Here is a 17,071-nt window from a genome sequence, read left to right as displayed (position 1 = left end):
CACTGAGCCAATTGGCCAGGGCCTCCATTACTTTTATATTCAAGGTAAAAACAATAAAAAACACTACCAGTTTGGGGAGGGGGAGTGTCAGGGAGGAATTTTTTTACAGAAACAGAATCAGAGAGAGGGATAGGGACAGACAGACAAGAACGGATAGATGAGAAGCATCAATCAGTTTTTCGTTGCACATTGCGACACCTTAGTTGTTCATTGATTGCTTTCTTGTATGTGCCTTGACTGTGGGCCTTCAGCAAACCGAGTAACCCCTTGCTCGAGCCAGCGACCTTAGGTCCAAGCTGGTGAGCTTTTGCTCAAACCAGATGAGCCCGTGCTCAAGCTGGCAACCTCGGGGTCTCGAACCTGGATTCTTTTTTTTGTATTTTTTGTATTTTTCCGAAGCCAGAAACGGGAGGCAGTCAGACAGACTCCTGCATGCGCCCGACTGGGATCCACCTGGCATGTCCACCAGGAGGCGATGCTCTGCCCATCTTGGGGTGTCGCTCTGCCACAATCAGAGCCATTCTAGCGCCTGAGGCAGAGGCCACAGAGCCATCCTCAGCGCCCAGGCAAACTTTTGCTCCAATGGAGCCTTGGCTGTGGGAGGGGAAGAGAGAGACAGAGAGGAAGGAGAGGGGGAGGGGTGGAGAAGCAGATGGGCTCTTCTCTTGTGTGCCCTGGCTGGGAATCGAACTTGGGACTCCCGCACACCAGGCCGATACTCTACCACTGAGCCAACCGGCCAGAGCCTTCGAACCTGGTTTCTTAGCATCCCAGTCCGATGCTCTATCCACTGCGCCACCGCCTGGTCAGGCTTAGGGAGGAATTTTTTGCTCTGGTGGCCAAAGGCAGGTCAGTACATGTATCTAGGCATGCCATGCCCTTGATTAATGTGGTCCTGTGAGCAGTTTCCTCAGTCTACCCACTGGCCTGACTGCCCACTCACCCTTGGCTGGCCTGCTCCACCATCAGCACCTATAGGCCTGGGCTCCACCTCCTATTAATACAAGCCACATGAGACCCTCACTGTGGCATATCTAAGCAGGAGAGCCATAGCCGCCTAGTGGCTGCCAGGGAGGCTGGCAGGAAGGGGCCTCTCCACTAGGTGTCTCCTGGGAAACAGTGAGCTCTCTAGAGAAGGGACATTTGGAAATAAAATTCCTGCCACTGTGTGTTTGTGTGTTGGGGCGGGAAAGGGAGTTACACCTCCCCAGCCCCCTCTGCTCTTCTCTCTTAAGGGAAAGCCTCTCTCAGCAGCTCTTCCCACTCCCTCCCAAAACTCCAGCCCTGCCCCAGAAACAGCACAGGCTCTGCTGGGAGTGGATAAGGTCCCTTCAGATTTATGATGCAGGCGGAGAAGAGCACTGGATTGAGAGCCGGGTGCTAGCGTCCTCGGCCGCCCTTCCTCACCCCATGTTCCTGGTCAGTATACCCTCTTTCTGAATTCCGGGCTCCTCCTCTGTAAAGTAAGGGTATGGATGCCCTTTCCCCGTTATTTTCAGCACATTGGGGCTCTTCCCCAAGGCCCAAGAACATGGCAGGGGCAATTTAGGTTATTTCCTGCACTTGGAGCAGATTCCTGATAGGAGCTAATGACTCCTTGTGTGACCAGCCTCTGCCCTTCACCTGCACATTCATTCATTCATTCATTCAGGTACTGTGGGTGCTTATGGAGAGTAAAGTCTACACTTAGACCAGGGGTCGGGAACCTTTTTGGCTGAGAGAGCCATGAATGTCACATATTTTAAAATGTAATTCCGTGAGAGCCATACAACGACCTGTGTACCTTACACATTATCCAATAAAAATTTGATGTCCCGAAGGACAGCTGTGATTGGCTCCAGCCACCCGCACCATGAACATGAGTGATAGGAAATGAGTGGAGCCTGACCAGGCGGTGGCGCAGTGGATAGAGCGTCCGACTGGGATGCAGAGGACCCAGGTTCAAGACCCCATTGTAGCCAGCTTGAGCGCGGGCTCATCTGGTTTGAGCAAAAAGCTCACCAGCTTAGACCCAAGGTTGCTGGCTCGAGCAAGGGGTTACTCGGTCTGCTGAAGACCCGCGGTCAAGGCACATATGAGAAAGCAATAATGAACAACTAAGGTGTTGCAACATGCAATGAAAAACTAATGATTGATGCTTCTCATCTCTCCATTCCTGTCTGTCTGTCCCTGTCTATCCCTCTCTCTGACTCTCCCTGTCTCTGTAAATAAATAAAGGAAATGAGTGGGTTATAATACATGAGAATGTTTTATATTTTTTTAATTTTTTTTCATTTTTCTGAAGCTGGAAACAGAGACAGTCAGACAGACTCCCGCATGCGCCCGACCGGGATCCACCCGGCACGCCCACCATGGGGCTACGCTCTGCCCACCAGGGGGTGATGCTCTGCCCATCCTGGGCGTCGCCATGTTGCGACCAGAGCCACTCTAGCGCCTGAAGTAGAGGCCAGAGAGCCATCCCCAGCGCCCGGGCCATCTTTGCTCCAATGGAGCCTTGGCTGCGGGAGGGGAAGAGAGAGAGAGAGAGGAAGGCGCGGCGGAGGGGTGGAGAAGCAAATGGGCGCTTCTCCTGTGTGCCCTGGCCGGGAATCGAACCCGGGTCCTCCGCACGCTAGGCTGACGCTCTACCGCTGAGCCAACCGGCCAGGGCCGAGAATGTTTTATATATATATATTTTTTAATTTTGTTTTTGTTTTATTTATTCATTTTTAGAGAGGAGAGAGACAGAGAGGGAGAGAGGGGAGAGAGAGAAGGGGGGAGGAGCTGGAAGCATCAACTCCCATATGTGCCTTGACCAGGCAAGCCCAGGGTTTCGAACCGGCGACCTCAGCATTTCCAGGTCGATGCTTTATCCACTGTGCCACCACAGGTCAGGCTGTTTTATATTTTTAACATTTTTTTTTTATTAAAGATTTGTCTGCGAGCCAGATGCAGCCATCAAAAGAGCCACATCTGGCTTATGAGCCATAGGTTCCCAACCCCTGACTTAGAGGGTCCAGAGACTGCCCAGATTTCCATGAAAGAGGCACCTCAGCCTCCCCCCTATGCTGGCCTGTGCCAGAGGCCAGATTCATGCCACATTTCTTCCATGATAACCCCCTTCACATGAAACTGGAGGGCCCTGGAACCTTCTCATGGTACCCAAATCCAACCTAAGGAAGAAGCCATTGTGCCTCCTGGGGAATAGAGGTAGGGGGTCTCTGCCTCCTCCCCTCTCACGCCCGCCTGGTACCCTTTGCTCTCCGTTACTCTTGAGGGACCAAGCCCCCACTCCCAGCCTAATCCCCCTTTCCCCTGTAAAATACAGGCTGCATGCATGAAAGCAAGTGGCTCTCTCCCAGCTGGAATGCCCTCCCTCCTGACCTCACTTCCTAGACTGCCTATTCCTCAAGAGACACCACCTTCCTGGCCCTGGCCGGTTGGCTCAGTGGTAGAGCGTCGGCCTGGCGTGCGGAAGTCCCGGGTTCGATTCCCGGCCATGGCACACAGGAGAAGCACCCATCTGCTTCTCCACCCCTCCCCCTCTCCTTCCTCTCTGTCTCTCTCTTCCCCTCCCGCAGCCAAGGCTCCATTGGAGCAAAGATGGCCCCGGGCGCTGGGGATGGCTCTATGGCCTCTGCCTCAGGTGCTAGAGTGGCTCTGGTAGCAACAGAGCGACGCCCCGGATGGGCAGAGCATTGCCCCCTGGTGGGCGTGCCGGGTGGATCCTGGTCGGGCGCATGCGGGAGTCTGTCTGACTGCCTCCCCGTTTCCAGCTTCAGAAAAATACAAAAAAAAAAAAAAAAAGAGAGACGCCACCTTCCAGGCAGAGTGGGGGTTGCTGAGAGAGCTCTCAGTGGAGGAGATGACCCCCACACCTTCGAGAGGAGCTCCAGGAGGGAAGGGGGTGAGTGGAGGGGCTGCCACAGACTAGGGAGGCCCAGGCCTCCTGCAGGTTTCCTTTTAGGAGGCGACAGTGACTGGCCCTCGTGGCCTGATTTGACCTTGTGGTTTCTCAGCCCTAGATGTGCTCTGAGAGAGGGGCCAAAGAGTTGGAGGTGAAAGAGAAGAAGGTGAGGGGAGAATAAGGGGAGGGAGAAGCAGCAGAAGTGGGGAAAGGAGTGACTTCATCTTTTTTAGGCACCTACTGTGTGCCAGGCGACAGGCTCTGTCCCAGTTTTACCTGGATTCTGTCATTGAGTTTCCACCCGGCTTGTGCCAGTGTTGTTATCTATTCCACTCTGACAGAGAAGGAAACTGAGACTCAGAGGTGTTATGTAACTTGCCCAAGGTCACACAGCTTGTCAGGAGTGAAGCCAGAATCCTGGCCCAGGTCTGTCTGCATCCAGTGGGTTCTGTCAGCTGCCAGGAAGTCCTCCTCCAGGAAAAGCAGGTCTGGGGCTGGGGTTTCCAGGCGGAGCTCATCACACTCCCCAGAGGCAAATCCATTGTCATCTGCCCTCCTCCTCCTCACCCATCTGCCAAGCAAGTCGCAGGTGAGCCCCCTGCCAAGGCCCCTGCCCCAGACCCAGGTGCTAGCTCAGCTTTGCCTGGCTCCCCGCCTCTCCCTGGTGCCCCCAAGGTGGCTCTGAGGTCACCCCACACCCTGATGCATTTCCAGATCACAGAATGCATAGGAAAAAGCAGGAAGAGAGAGGTCACTTGAAGGTTGAAGCAGGAGTTCTGGTCTTGGGCAAAAGATCGGGGGTCCTGGTTATCTCCTTCATTTCAAATGAACCCTTTCCCTAATTCCCACCCCTCGCCCCCAGAGACAGTCAGAGCTTTGCTTAGTTAATGAAATACAAAAGAAGGAGTCAGGGGGTGGGGGGACTGGAGAGCTCTGGAAAGCGAGGGAGAGAGGAAAAGTTGGGTCTCTTCCAAAGAGTTAATGTTCCACAGTATGATCGATTAGGTGTCAGATGTAATTTCAAACCAATACAAGATGAATGGCATAATTTTCCCACTCTCATTTTAGACAGAATTAAGAATCCATTAGCTAACACAAATTTTTGGCAAGTTTAATAGGAGCTCAAATCTACATTCAGAGGAAACGCTCCCCAAAGCATGTTTCAAGCTTTTACTCCTCGGGCCCCTGGCCTCCAACGTCCTCCCGACCCTCACAAGCCCTCTGTTGTCTGTCCCCCAAGGCAGCCCCCTCTCCAGTCCCCTGGTCCCCCTACATGCTCCTCCTCAACCCAGCCCAAGATTAACTGGCCTGACCCTTCTCACAAAGGCCAGGCCTGCCCACTATTGTCTTCCAGTGGCAATGGGTGGGGGGAAGGGCGGAGGGGCTGGCAGTGGGCCCAGGAAAGGGGGGAGGTTGCTGAATTGGCCCCAGGCTCCAGACAAACCCTAGGGAGAGGGTGAATTGATTGGGGTTTGGGGCTGTTTGAGTCTCAGCTACTCCCCAGTTTCTCCTCTAGAATAGTTCTTGTTCTTAGACAAAGCATTAGCTCATCAGGGAGACTCCAACCCCCTTGTTCCTCTTACATTTACATCTATACACATAGTAAACCTGAGAGAGGGGAAGAACAACTGTGGGCTCATTTTTATAGATGAGGAAATTGAGGGTCAAGGGGGTTGATTGGGCCTAAGGGTAGACGTTGGCTCAGCTACTTGCTTACTTACTAGGGTCCTAAGGCATCTACTTCCAGGTCTCAATTTTCTCATCTGTAAAATGGGAAGAACATTAGTACCAGCTCATAGGATTATCCTAAGGGACAAATGAAAAAGCTCTTGATAAAAGAGAACCTTCCTGACTGACCGTCTAGAAGTATCAACTGTCCACTCTGCGCCAGCCTTGTGAATAAGCCCCAGCCCCTGGGGCGGGGGGGGGGGGCGGGGGAGGCAAACATGTAAACTGAGCCCTGCACTGGAAGGAAGAGATGTTGGAATAATGATTATAGCAGCTTACCCTTACTGGGCATTTGTCTGTGCCAAATGTGGAAATAAATCCCTTACCTATCATAGTTCCTCACACCCCTCTCAGACAGATACTATTATTTCACCTCACTTTCCACATCAGGAAACTGCGGCACAGACAGAGGAAGTATCTTGCCTGAGGTCACCCAGTAGGTAGGGAGGCAGGTAGGGAGGCGTGGCTGAGGTAGCGTTCCAACCCAGGCAGCCTGGGCCTGTGGCTTTTACCCGATGCTAAGCAGAGGTAAAGGCTGGGATGGTGGAACACCGGGATATATGATCCACCTCACTCTGGGGTCTGTCTGGGAGGGCTTCACCGAAAACAGAGGCTTGAATAAGGTCTTAACTGATGAGTAGCAGTCTACCAGGTGGGATAGGAAAGAAAGCAGTGTAGGCAGCGAGAGCAACATGTGCAAAGGCACCAAAAGAAGTCTCAGCATGCCCTGGCCGGGTGGTTCAGTAGATAAAGCATCCTCCCGGAGGCTGAGGTCGTGGGTACGATCTCCATTCAGGGCACGTGAGAAACCATCAATGAGTATGCAACTAAAATGGAACTAAGTGGAACAGCGAGCTGACGCCTCCCCCCCCCAAAAAAAATCAATGGAAAAAAATTTTAAATAGTCTCAGCATAGGGGATAGTGAGTGTTGCACAAAATTATGGGGGTTTGTGTGGAAGACAGCGGGAGGCAGGTTGGATGGGCAGGCCAGGTGCTTCATTCTGGCAATCTTGCTCTAAAAATCGAGTTGTTGAACTCCTATAGACAGCCTTGCTTGCCGTGCTCAGGAGTTAGGACCGTTTTTTATGTTGTCATTCTAATAGGTAGAACTATTGCCTTGTTTCTTCATTACAATAATCACACAAAGAAGGTACTGTTACTCTATTTTTCAAATGAATAAACAGGCTCAGGGATAGTAAAGAACTTGCCTAAAAGACAACTAGAAAGTGACAGAGCTGAGCATCAAACCCATGTCTGACCCCAGAGCCCAGACTCTTTTTTTTTTTATTTATTTATTGATTGATTTTAGAGAGAATGAGAAAAGACAGAAACATTGATCTGTTCCTGTATGTGCCCTGATCGGAGGTCGAACTGGCAACATCTGCAACTCAGTTCAATGCTTTAACCAACCAAGCTATCTGACCAGAACCCAAATTCCTAGTCAATAGGCTTGCTGTGTCCTGGTACACAGTGGGGAATTTTGGAGGAATTTTCAGCAGGGAGTGATGGATTTGGATTGAGTTTTAGGAAAAGAATTGTGACAGGATATACAAGTTAGAGCAGGTTGAGACTGGAGGCAGGGAAGCCAGGAAGGAAACCATTGCTCTGGTCCAGATGACATTCCCAGATGGAGAGCAACAGGAGGAAAAGCCCCCTCTCATCCATGGGGATGAAAGAAAGGGCCTTCTGGAGCCTAAGTAATAATAGTTATAATAATACAAACTATCAAGTGCCTACCCTGTGCTAGGAACTTCCTCTGAGCCATTACCAAATTGTACAGTGCTGTAGGGCAGATACTGTTAGCCCCATTTTACAGATGAAAAAGCAGAGGCTCAGAAAGGTTGACAGACTTCTCTGGACCACACAGCTATGATCCAGCAGAGCTGGGACTGGCCTGAGCCCTAGCGTTTTCTCTCGCCTTATGCCAGAAGGTGGTTGGAGCACATATCAGAGGTCAGCTGTTCCCTCTTGACATGATTTAATACTCCTTGGCATATATATTATGAAGCTGGCCTCTGTTTGGGCCCAGCAAGAGGCCTCAGACTGAAGGAGGTGGAATGGGGGTGAGGAGGAGCAGAAGAGAAGTGGGAGAGGGGTGAGCTCTGGAGTGCTGAGCAGCAGTCATTGGTACATGTTACCTGGACCATTTAAGAAGATGTACAGGACAAGGCATTCAGGAAGGTGAGTGACTTTTTTTTAAACAGAGAGACATTCTTTTTGTTTGTTTGTTTGATTGCTTGATTTTAGTGAGAGAGGAAGGGGCAGAGAGAGAGAGAGAGAGGAATATCGAGCTGTTCCTGTATGTGTCCTGACCAGGGATCAATCTGGCAACCTCTGTGCTTCAGGATGATGCTCTAACCAACCGACCTATCCAGCCAGGGTCAGAGGTATTCTTTTATTATTTATTTATTTATTTATTTAATTGATTTTAGAGAGAAAGCAAATGAGAAGCATTCATTTGTTGTTCCATTTAGTTGTGAATTCATTGGTCACTTCCTATATGTGCCCTGAGGGGGGATTGAACCCGCAACCTTGGCATATTGGGACGATGCTCTAACCATATTGAGACGATGAGCTAACTGGCCAGGGCAGAAAGTGAATGAATTTAATTCTCTTAGCCCTTAAGTGGGGAAGAGACCTCATACCTTTTCTTTATTCCTTAACTTTTGGGAAGTCCTTACTGCTAGCTAACTCCCATCCCTCCTAATGGAGTCATGGGCAACCCCAGTTGCCAGTTTCAAGGAAGAGCCCCTGTCCCTGCATCCCACCGAGAGGACATAACTCTGTCACTTTCCTCATGGGCTGGGGAGTCAGGGGATGGGGAGTATTCCACCTACTTGCCTTTATGTCACTGCAGACCCAGAGTGGGGTGGGGTGGAGAGTGCCCAGGATTCCACCGACAGGAGGAATAACCAGGCAGAGGAAGAGGAACGGGTCCTGTATCCTGCACGCCCTGCGCAGGAGGCGGCCGGAGGAGACCACCCCGCCTAAGCCTGTGAGCAGACCCAGGGCTCCTCCCTGCACGGAGGAGGGTCTCTGAGTGTTAGTAAAATGGCATCAGAGCTTAGGGCACATAAAGGAACCCACATCCCTGCCTGGGCTAGACACTTCAGGAACAGGGAACTCCTGGCCAGCCCAGGGTCACCTTTAGGGAGAGAACTTGGGGAAGGGACTAGAGACGATACTTGAAAGAAAATAGCTTTGAGGGAATGAACTGGGGAAGAAAAGGGGCTCAAGTTAGAACCCGAGCCCTCCTGCTGCAAAGACAGAAATATCTGGGGCTGGTTTGTTCCTTTATTCCACATATTTTCATGGATAGTCCTACTATGTGCCAGGCTCTGGGATATTTCAAAGATCTTTACCTTCAAGCCACTTATATTCTAGCTGGGAGAGACAGACTTAATATGTTAGTATATAAATTGTTTTTATGTTAGAAGGAAGTGAGTGCTATGGGGGAAAAGTTCATGGAGAAGCGATTTAGCCTGGGGGTGGTAGTTGCCATTTTAAGTAGGAGGCTGGGGTCGGCTCATTTGGAAGGGTGAGCTAAGACCTGCAGGAGGTAGAGAAATTGACAGTGTGGCTCTCAGGGAGCAGCCATTAAACAGGCTATAACGCAGACCTGTCCCCAGTGAGCTGGAGGGATGGAGGGTGGGCAGAAGCCGGTGAGGTTGAGTCTACTAGCCACATGTGACTATTTAAATTTAAATTAATTTAAATTAAATAAAATTTAAATTTTGTTTCTTCAGCCACATTTCAAATGCTTAATAACTTCATATTGCCTAGTGATTACTACTGTACTGAACAGGACAGAAATAGAACATTCCTATCATTGCAGAAAGGTCTATCTGATAGTGCTGGTCTAAAGCACTCGACTCAGAGACTGGCTCTAGTTATATGCAAAGTGGGTGAGCACCATTATTCCTAAAGGATTTAGGTGGTGAGATTGATTATTCTTCCAGTAGCCGGCCAAGGACCACCCATTCGATGTTCTCCAGGGTTGAGTGTGAAAACTAAGTGAGGAGGAGCCAGGGGCTGCTCAGGGCAGTGCAGGCGGAAGAGATGGGGGAGGAACAAGTCTACAGGTTAGGGCAGGGGTCGGGAAGCTTTTAAGGCTGAAAGAGCCATGAACGCCACATATTTTAAAATGTAATTCCATGAGAGCCATACAACGACCCATGTACATTACGCATTATCCAATAAAAATTTGGTGTTGTCCTGGAGGACAGCTGTGATTGACTTCAGCCACCTGCAATCATGAACATGAATGGTAGGAAATGAACGGACTGTAATACATGATAATGTTTTATATTTTTAACGTTATTTTCTTTATTAAAGATTTGTCGGCAAGCCAGATGCAGCCATCAAAAGAGCTACATCTGGCTCGTGAGCCATAGTTTCCCAACCCCTGGGTTAGGGAGTTGCTGTTGAGGATTGCCCAGGGCATAGGGCTGAGTGGAACATGCATCTAGGGCGGGAAAGAAAAGAAGACCAAGAGGGAAAAGAGAAAAAGGAGAGAGAAAAATCCAGTCACCCAAGAGCTGGACTCCAGGATGGGTCTTCACTACCTTGCAGAGGTCTTCAAACTTTTTATAAAAACCGCCCACTTTTGCAGTGCTGGTCAACCTGGTCCCTACCTCGCAACCAAACAGCGCTGCGATTGGCCCACCATGAAAGCTGGACCGCCCACTAGTGGGCGGTAGGGACCAGGTTGACCAGCACTGCAAAAGTGGGCGGTTTTTATAAAAAGTTTGACGACCCCTGCGCAGCCGCTTTTGAAATCCTTCATTCAGTATTTTTATTACTGAGTCTGTTCATTCATTCATTCATGCAACATTTGTTTATGGAACACCAGGATGCCCCTGGTCCTGTCCTAGGTGCTGGGAGTAGCACTATATATAAATAAAGCCCCACCGACAGAGAGCTTATATGAATGTGGGCAGGCAGGTAGACAGTGAACATAATAAACGTGTAACATATATAGCATGTGAAATGATGATATATACTAAAGAGAAAAATAAAGCAAAGGAGAGGAAAGGAGGTGCAGCTTTGGATGGGGTACCTAGGAGAAGCTTCTTAGGTGAGGTGATATTTTGTTTTGGCTGAGGGGCCTGGGGGTAAGTTTCTTTTGGGGGGTGGTGAAGTGTTCATTGATTGTGGTGATGGTCACACAGCTTTATGAATATACTAAAAAAAACCCCATTGAATTGTTTAAATGAATTATATCTCTTTAAAAATTATTGAATTTAGCCTGACCTGTGTTGGTGCAGTGGATAAAGCATTGACCTGGAAATGCTGAGGTCGCCGGTTTGAAACCCTGAGCTTGCCTGGTCAAGGCACATATGAGAGTTGATGCTTCCTGCTCCTCCCCCCTTCTCTCCCCGCCCCCTCTCTCCTTTCTAAAATGAATAAATAAAAATTTAAAAATTAAAAAAAAAATTACTGAATTTATTGGAGTGACATTGGTTAACGAAATAGAGGTTTTAGTTGTACAATTCTATAATACATCATCTGTGTATTGTATTGTGTGTTCAGAATTATATCTTAATAAAGTTGTTATTTTGCCTTTTGGCTCTCTGAGCAGCACTATGGCAGCAGGCAAAAACAATTGTCTTACAAAAGACGGCAAAAAGGGAGCCAAGAAAAAAGAGATGAACTCATTTTCTAAGGAAAATTGGTATAGTGTGAAAGCAGCAGCTATGGTCGATATAAACAACATTGGGAAAACATTGGTCATGAGAACTCAAGGAACCAAAATTTGATGGTGTCAAGGGTTTGTTTTTGAGACAGAGAGAGAGTCAGAGAGAGGGATAGACAGGGACAGACAGACAGGAATGGAGAGATGAGAAGCATCAATCATTAGTTTTTTGTTGCACATTGTGACACATAGTTGTTCATTGATTGCTTTCTCATATGTGCCTTGACTGTGGGCCTTCAGCAGACCGAATAACCCCTTGCTCGAGCCAGCAACCTTGGGTCCAAGTTGAGCTTTTGCTCAAACCAGGTGAGCCCACGTTCAAGCTGGCACCTCGGGGTCTTGAACCTGGGTCCTCGGCATCCCAGTTCGACGCTCTATCCAGTGCGCCACCGCCTGGTCAGGCAAGGGTTATTTTTGAAGTGAGCCTAGCTGATCAGCAGAAGGATGAAGTTATCATCGTTGAAGTATACCTTTAGAAAGTTCAAACTAACTACTGTGGATGTTCAGGGCAAAAACTGCTGGGCTAATTTCCATGGCATGGATCTTACCCTTGACAAAATGTGCTTCATGATCAAAAAAATGGCAGACCATAACTAAAAATCATGTTGATGTCAAGACAACCAGTGGTTATTTGCTTCATCTATTCTGTGTTGCTTTTACTAAAAAACACAACAGATTCAGCCTGACCTGTGGTGGTGCAGTGGATAAAGCGTCGACCTGGAAATGCGGAGGTCGCCGGTTCGAAACCCTGGGCTTGCCTGGTCAAGGCACATATGGGAGTTGATGCTTCCAGCTCCTCCCCCCTTCTCTCTCTCTCTGTCTCTCTCCCTCTCTGTCCTCTCTAAAAATGAATAAATAAAATAAAATTAAAAAAAAAACACAACAGATTCAGAAGACCTTTTATTCTCAGCATCAACAGCTCCACCAAATCTGGAAGAAGTTGATAGAAATCATGACCTGAGAGGTGCAGACAAACAACTTGAAAGAAATGGTCAATAAGCCTGACCTGTGCGGGCGCAGTGGATAGACCTGGAATGCTGAAGTCACTGGTTCAAAACCCAGGGCTTACCCGGTCTAGGCACATACGAGAAGCAATTATGAGTTGATGTTTACCGCTCCTCCCCAACTTCTCTCTTCTCCCCTCAAAGTTAATAAATAGCCTGACCTGTGGTGGTGCAGTAGATAAGGCATCAACCTGGAATGCTGAGGATGCCGGTTCAAAACCCAGGCTTGCCTGGTCAAGGCACATGTAAGAAACAACTACTATGAGTTGATACTTCCTGCTCCCAACCCCCTTCTCTCTCTCTCCTCTCTAAAATCAATAAATAAAATCTTTAAAGTCAATAAATAAAATCTTATAAAAGAAGAAACAAATAGTAAATTGACTCCAGATAGCACTGGAAAAGACATAGAAAAGGCTTGCCAATCTGTTTATCTGCTCCGTGATGTCTTGGTTAGAAAAGGCAAAATGCTGAAGAAGCCCAGGTTTGAACTGGGAAAACTCATGGAGCTTCATGGTGAAGGTAGCAGTGCTGGAAAAACTACTGGTGACAAAGCTGAATGAGCTGATGGATGTGAGCTGCCAGTTTGAGACTGTTTAAAATTCAGACATTTAATGGTAAAAAAAACCCTGTTTGTGCCTGACCTGTGGTGGCGCAGTGGATAAAGCATCGACCTGGAAGGTTGAGGTCACCGGTTTGAACTCTGAGCTTACCTGGTCAAGACACATATGGGAGTTGATGCTTCCTGCTCCTCCCCATCCCCCCTTCTTTCTCTTCTTTCTAAAATAAATAAATAAAGTATTTAAAAAAGAAAAAAACTTCTAATAAAAAAAATTCTATTCGTGATAAAATAATAAAATGAAGCTGTTATTTTAAAACTCACTCTGGCTGCTGTACCAAAAATAGACTGAAGGGGACCAAGAGCAGAGCCTGTGGCCGTACAGGAGAGAGTCCTGGCAGCTGGGACCAGGATGGTAGCAGTGGGGTGATGGGACTGCTCAGATTCTGGGTTTATTTTGAAGGCAGAGCCGGCAGATTCGCTCTGGAACCGAAAAGAGTATTGTCAACCAGGACTCCAGAGTTCGGGGCTTAGGAGCCCAGAAGAGTTGAGGGACTGGAGTCCTGGAAATGGAGGGGACTCGCCTCAGGACACCAGTCACCGAAGGCAGCACTGGGACTCTGAAAGAAGGCGATATTGCAAGTTAGGATCTAACGCGTTGACCTTTTGATCTGAGTTCTAACCCTGCCATATTGCAGACGTCTCACTGCACCAATTCCCTCAGCCTGTCTTCAGGGAGCTGCAAAGACTGATGGGACAGAGCTGACTCATTTACGGCGCTGGGAGAGCATTTGTTACCTCTCTTTCCCCTTCCTTCCTTCCTGACCTTCAACCTGAGCTGTCTGGGAGCTGGGAGCCAGGGAGAGGGGAACGTTGCAGACCCTAGGCCAGAGGCATGCTGGGCAGAGTCTGGGCATTGCTCCCAGCTGTCTGAGCGCTGCAGTGGGGAGAGAAGACCAGGAACAGCCTACGCCCCTGAGCCTGAACTGTGGGCAGCCTGGGTCCCGTGCCCCCACCTTCTCTGGGGGGCAGGAGGACCGGTGCCCACATATTGGGGGTTGGCAAAGGATGATCTCTGATCAGTTCTCCCCAAACCAGTGGGAGATTCTAGGAAGTCTTTAATTACCGCCTCAGAGTGGATGCTAGGTTAATGCGATGATTCAAAAGGTATGTTTTTCAATTACATTTAACGGAAAGATTTATAGTCAAGTAGAATATAATTAGGAGGCTGCCAGCAGACAGCCTCTCCTGACGGGCCTCCTGAGAGGAAGAGAGATGAGACAGACCCCTAATGGGGCAGGTTGGAGCCCAGGCTACAGGTCCGTCTTACGCCCCCCCCCCCTCGAAGATGTCAAAGCACCCATCAATTCAGCTATTCAAACACACTAAGTACCTCCTCCATGCTGGGCCCAGCATTTTCTGTGGGAACAGAACAAATACTGCAGTCCCTACCCTCAAAGAGCTTACAGACCAGAAGGAGCAGCAGGCAAATAACAAGTCAACAGGTAAGTGCTGAAAAGAAAACAACAGAAGCTGAACTGGAAAATGCCAGAGCCCTCGCTGGATAAAAGCATCAGAAAAGGTTTCCTGTGGGGGTGCGGAGACAAACTGAGAATGGAGAGATGAGAAGGAGCCAGCCAAGAAAAGGATGGGAGGGAGCTGTGGGAATTTCTGGGTCAAGAAAGCAGCTGAGGCCCTGGGTTTTATTTTATATGCTAAAGAAGCCAGTACAGAGTTTAAACCTGACTTAGAGTGAAAGGCCCGGCTTATAGATTATTTTTTTCCTTGAGAGAGAGGAAGTGGGGGGTTGGGGGGAGAGACGCTTCAACTCACTGCTCCACTTAGTTGTGCACCCATTGATGGCTTCTCAAACCCGCGTCCTCAGAGGCAAGCCCTGAGATCCTGCCGGCCACCCCAGGGCTCCAGGACAATGCTCTATCCACTGCACTACCGGCCAGGGCCTGGCTTATATACATATATATTTTTAAATGTTTATTTTATTGATTTTAGAGAGAGGAAGGGAGAGAGTGGAGAGAGACAGGAACATCGATGTATTCCTGTATGTGCCCTGACTAGTGACTGAACCAGCAAACTCTGTGCTCCACAACGATGACGATGCTAACCAACCGAGCTACCCAGCCAGGGCCGGCTTATATATATACACAGTCTTTTTAAAGCTTACCCTAGATGCTGTGGGGGAACGAATCAGAGGGCGACAAGGTGGGAGGTTAGAGCAGAGACTCAGAGGAGAGGTTATGTGACCTGGCTTAGGGTGGGGCGCTGAGAAAGGAGAGGAGAGCCTGGACTTGGGGTGCACACTGGAGAGAGAGGGAGAACTCAAGGCCAATGCCTGGGTTTCGGCTTGAGCAGCTAACCCGGTGCTGCAATCTATTACAATGGGGAAGCCGAGAGAAGAAACAGGTGAGAAGACAGGTGGATAAGGTGTTCAGACCTGGGACCCATCCGGATTTGGTGGACAAGTAGGTGCCATCATCACAACAAAGACCAAACAGGTGTGATGCAAGGGGCCCAAGAGCCAAGGCAACTACCTAAGGCAGTTGGTCAAGTTGTACGGTTTCGCCTGACCTGTGGTGGCGCAGTGGATAGAGCGTCGACCTGGATCGCTGAGGTCTGTGGTTTGAAACCCTGGACTTGCCCAGTCAAGGCTCATATAGCAACTACTATGAGTTGTTGCTTCCAGCTCCTTCCCCATGTCTCTCTCTCTCTCTCTCTCTTCTCTCTTAAAAATCAATTAAAAAAGAAAAAAAGATGTGCAGGTTTCTGGCCAGATGAACCAACTCCACCTTCATCCAAGTGGTGCTGACAATGTTGCTCAGGAGTTGTAGCAACCAGCTGCCTCCGTCCCTTTCCCAGGTGATACGGAAGGTGAAGTGCTTGTAGGGACTATCACCACGATGTGCATGTACAGGAGGTGCCCAGACTGAAGGGGTGTGCACGTCGTGTGAGCAGACACCCCTGGGGCCGCATCTTCAAGGCTGGGGACAAGATCCTCACCTCCGACCTGCAGGCCCTGGGCTCCTCCAGGAGTGTGACACTATCCTGATTTCTGGTTCTTAAAAGGGCTGAAGCCTGACCAGGAGGTGGCACAGTGGATAGAGCGTCGGACTGGGATGCAGAGGACCCAGGTTCGAGACCCCGAGGTTGCCAGCTTGAGCACGGGCTCATCTGGTTTGAGCAAAAAGCCCACCAGCTTAAACCCAAGGTGGCGTGCTCCAGCAAGGGGTTACTCGGTCTGCTGAAGGCCCGCGGTCAAGGCACATGTGAGAAAACAATCAATGAACAGCTAAGGTATTGCAATGCGCAATGAAAAACTAATGATTGATGCTTCTCATCTCTCTCCATTCCTGTCTGTCTGTCCCTGTCTATCCCTCTCTCAGACTCACTCTCTGTCTCTGTAAAAAATAAAAAATAAAAAAAATAATAATAAAAAAAATAAAAGGGCTGAAGAGGTGTACAGGCACTTTGGCTAGGCCCCTGGAAGCGCTCACAGCCACACGAACCCTATGTAAGCTCCTAGGGCCAGAGTTCAAGCACGTGAGAGGCAAAGGGCCAGCTACAGATACAAAACTAACCACAGATCCTGTCTTGTTATTTAAAAAAAAAAAAAAAAGTGATTTCAGACTTGGAGTGGTGACTCAAGGAGCTTCCGTGGCTCTGAAGGACAGAGATCTGGATGCCCCACCACAAGAGGGAGCCCTTTCACCACCCCTCTCTTTTATTTATTTATTTATTTTTTAAAGACTGTATTTTTATTTTTATTTTTATTTATTCATTTTAGAGAGGAGAGGGAGAGACAGAGAGAGACAGAGAGAGACAGAGAGAGAGAGAGAGAGAGAGAGAGAGAGAGAAGGGGGGAGGAGCTGGAAGCATCAACTCCCATATGTGCCTTGACCAGGCAAGCCCAGAGTTTTGAACCGGCGACCTCAGCATTTCCAGGTTGATGCTTTGCTTCCCAGTTTGTCCTTCAGCTTTTTTACAGGTCTAACCTCCATTCCTCCTGCCACATTTGAAAGGAATTCTATCCTTCTCAGCCCCCTTTAAGCTGCCTACATCTCTAAAATTCTACCACTGCATCCGTACTATAATCGTATTCATGCACACCCACTATGGGTCAGATACTGTGTTGGAAAGTTTGGCTACATCGTTTCATCTAATCCCCCTCATCACTCTTTTCATAGTG

The 17,071-nt window shown here is 48.9% G+C and overlaps 1 pseudogene; it reads left to right on the top strand.

The window, feature by feature from the left end:
• The first annotated feature begins 11,200 nt into the window (after positions 1–11,200).
• LOC136323610 (small ribosomal subunit protein eS1-like) lies at positions 11,201–12,883 on the top strand (annotated as a pseudogene).
• The last annotated feature ends 4,188 nt before the right edge of the window (positions 12,884–17,071 follow it).

This window comes from Saccopteryx bilineata, chromosome 2, assembly GCF_036850765.1.
Source record: "Saccopteryx bilineata isolate mSacBil1 chromosome 2, mSacBil1_pri_phased_curated, whole genome shotgun sequence".
Taxonomy (NCBI): Eukaryota; Metazoa; Chordata; class Mammalia; order Chiroptera; family Emballonuridae; genus Saccopteryx; species Saccopteryx bilineata.
The sequence above is the reverse complement of the archived record's forward strand: the minus strand, read 5'-3'. Positions and strand labels throughout refer to the sequence as shown.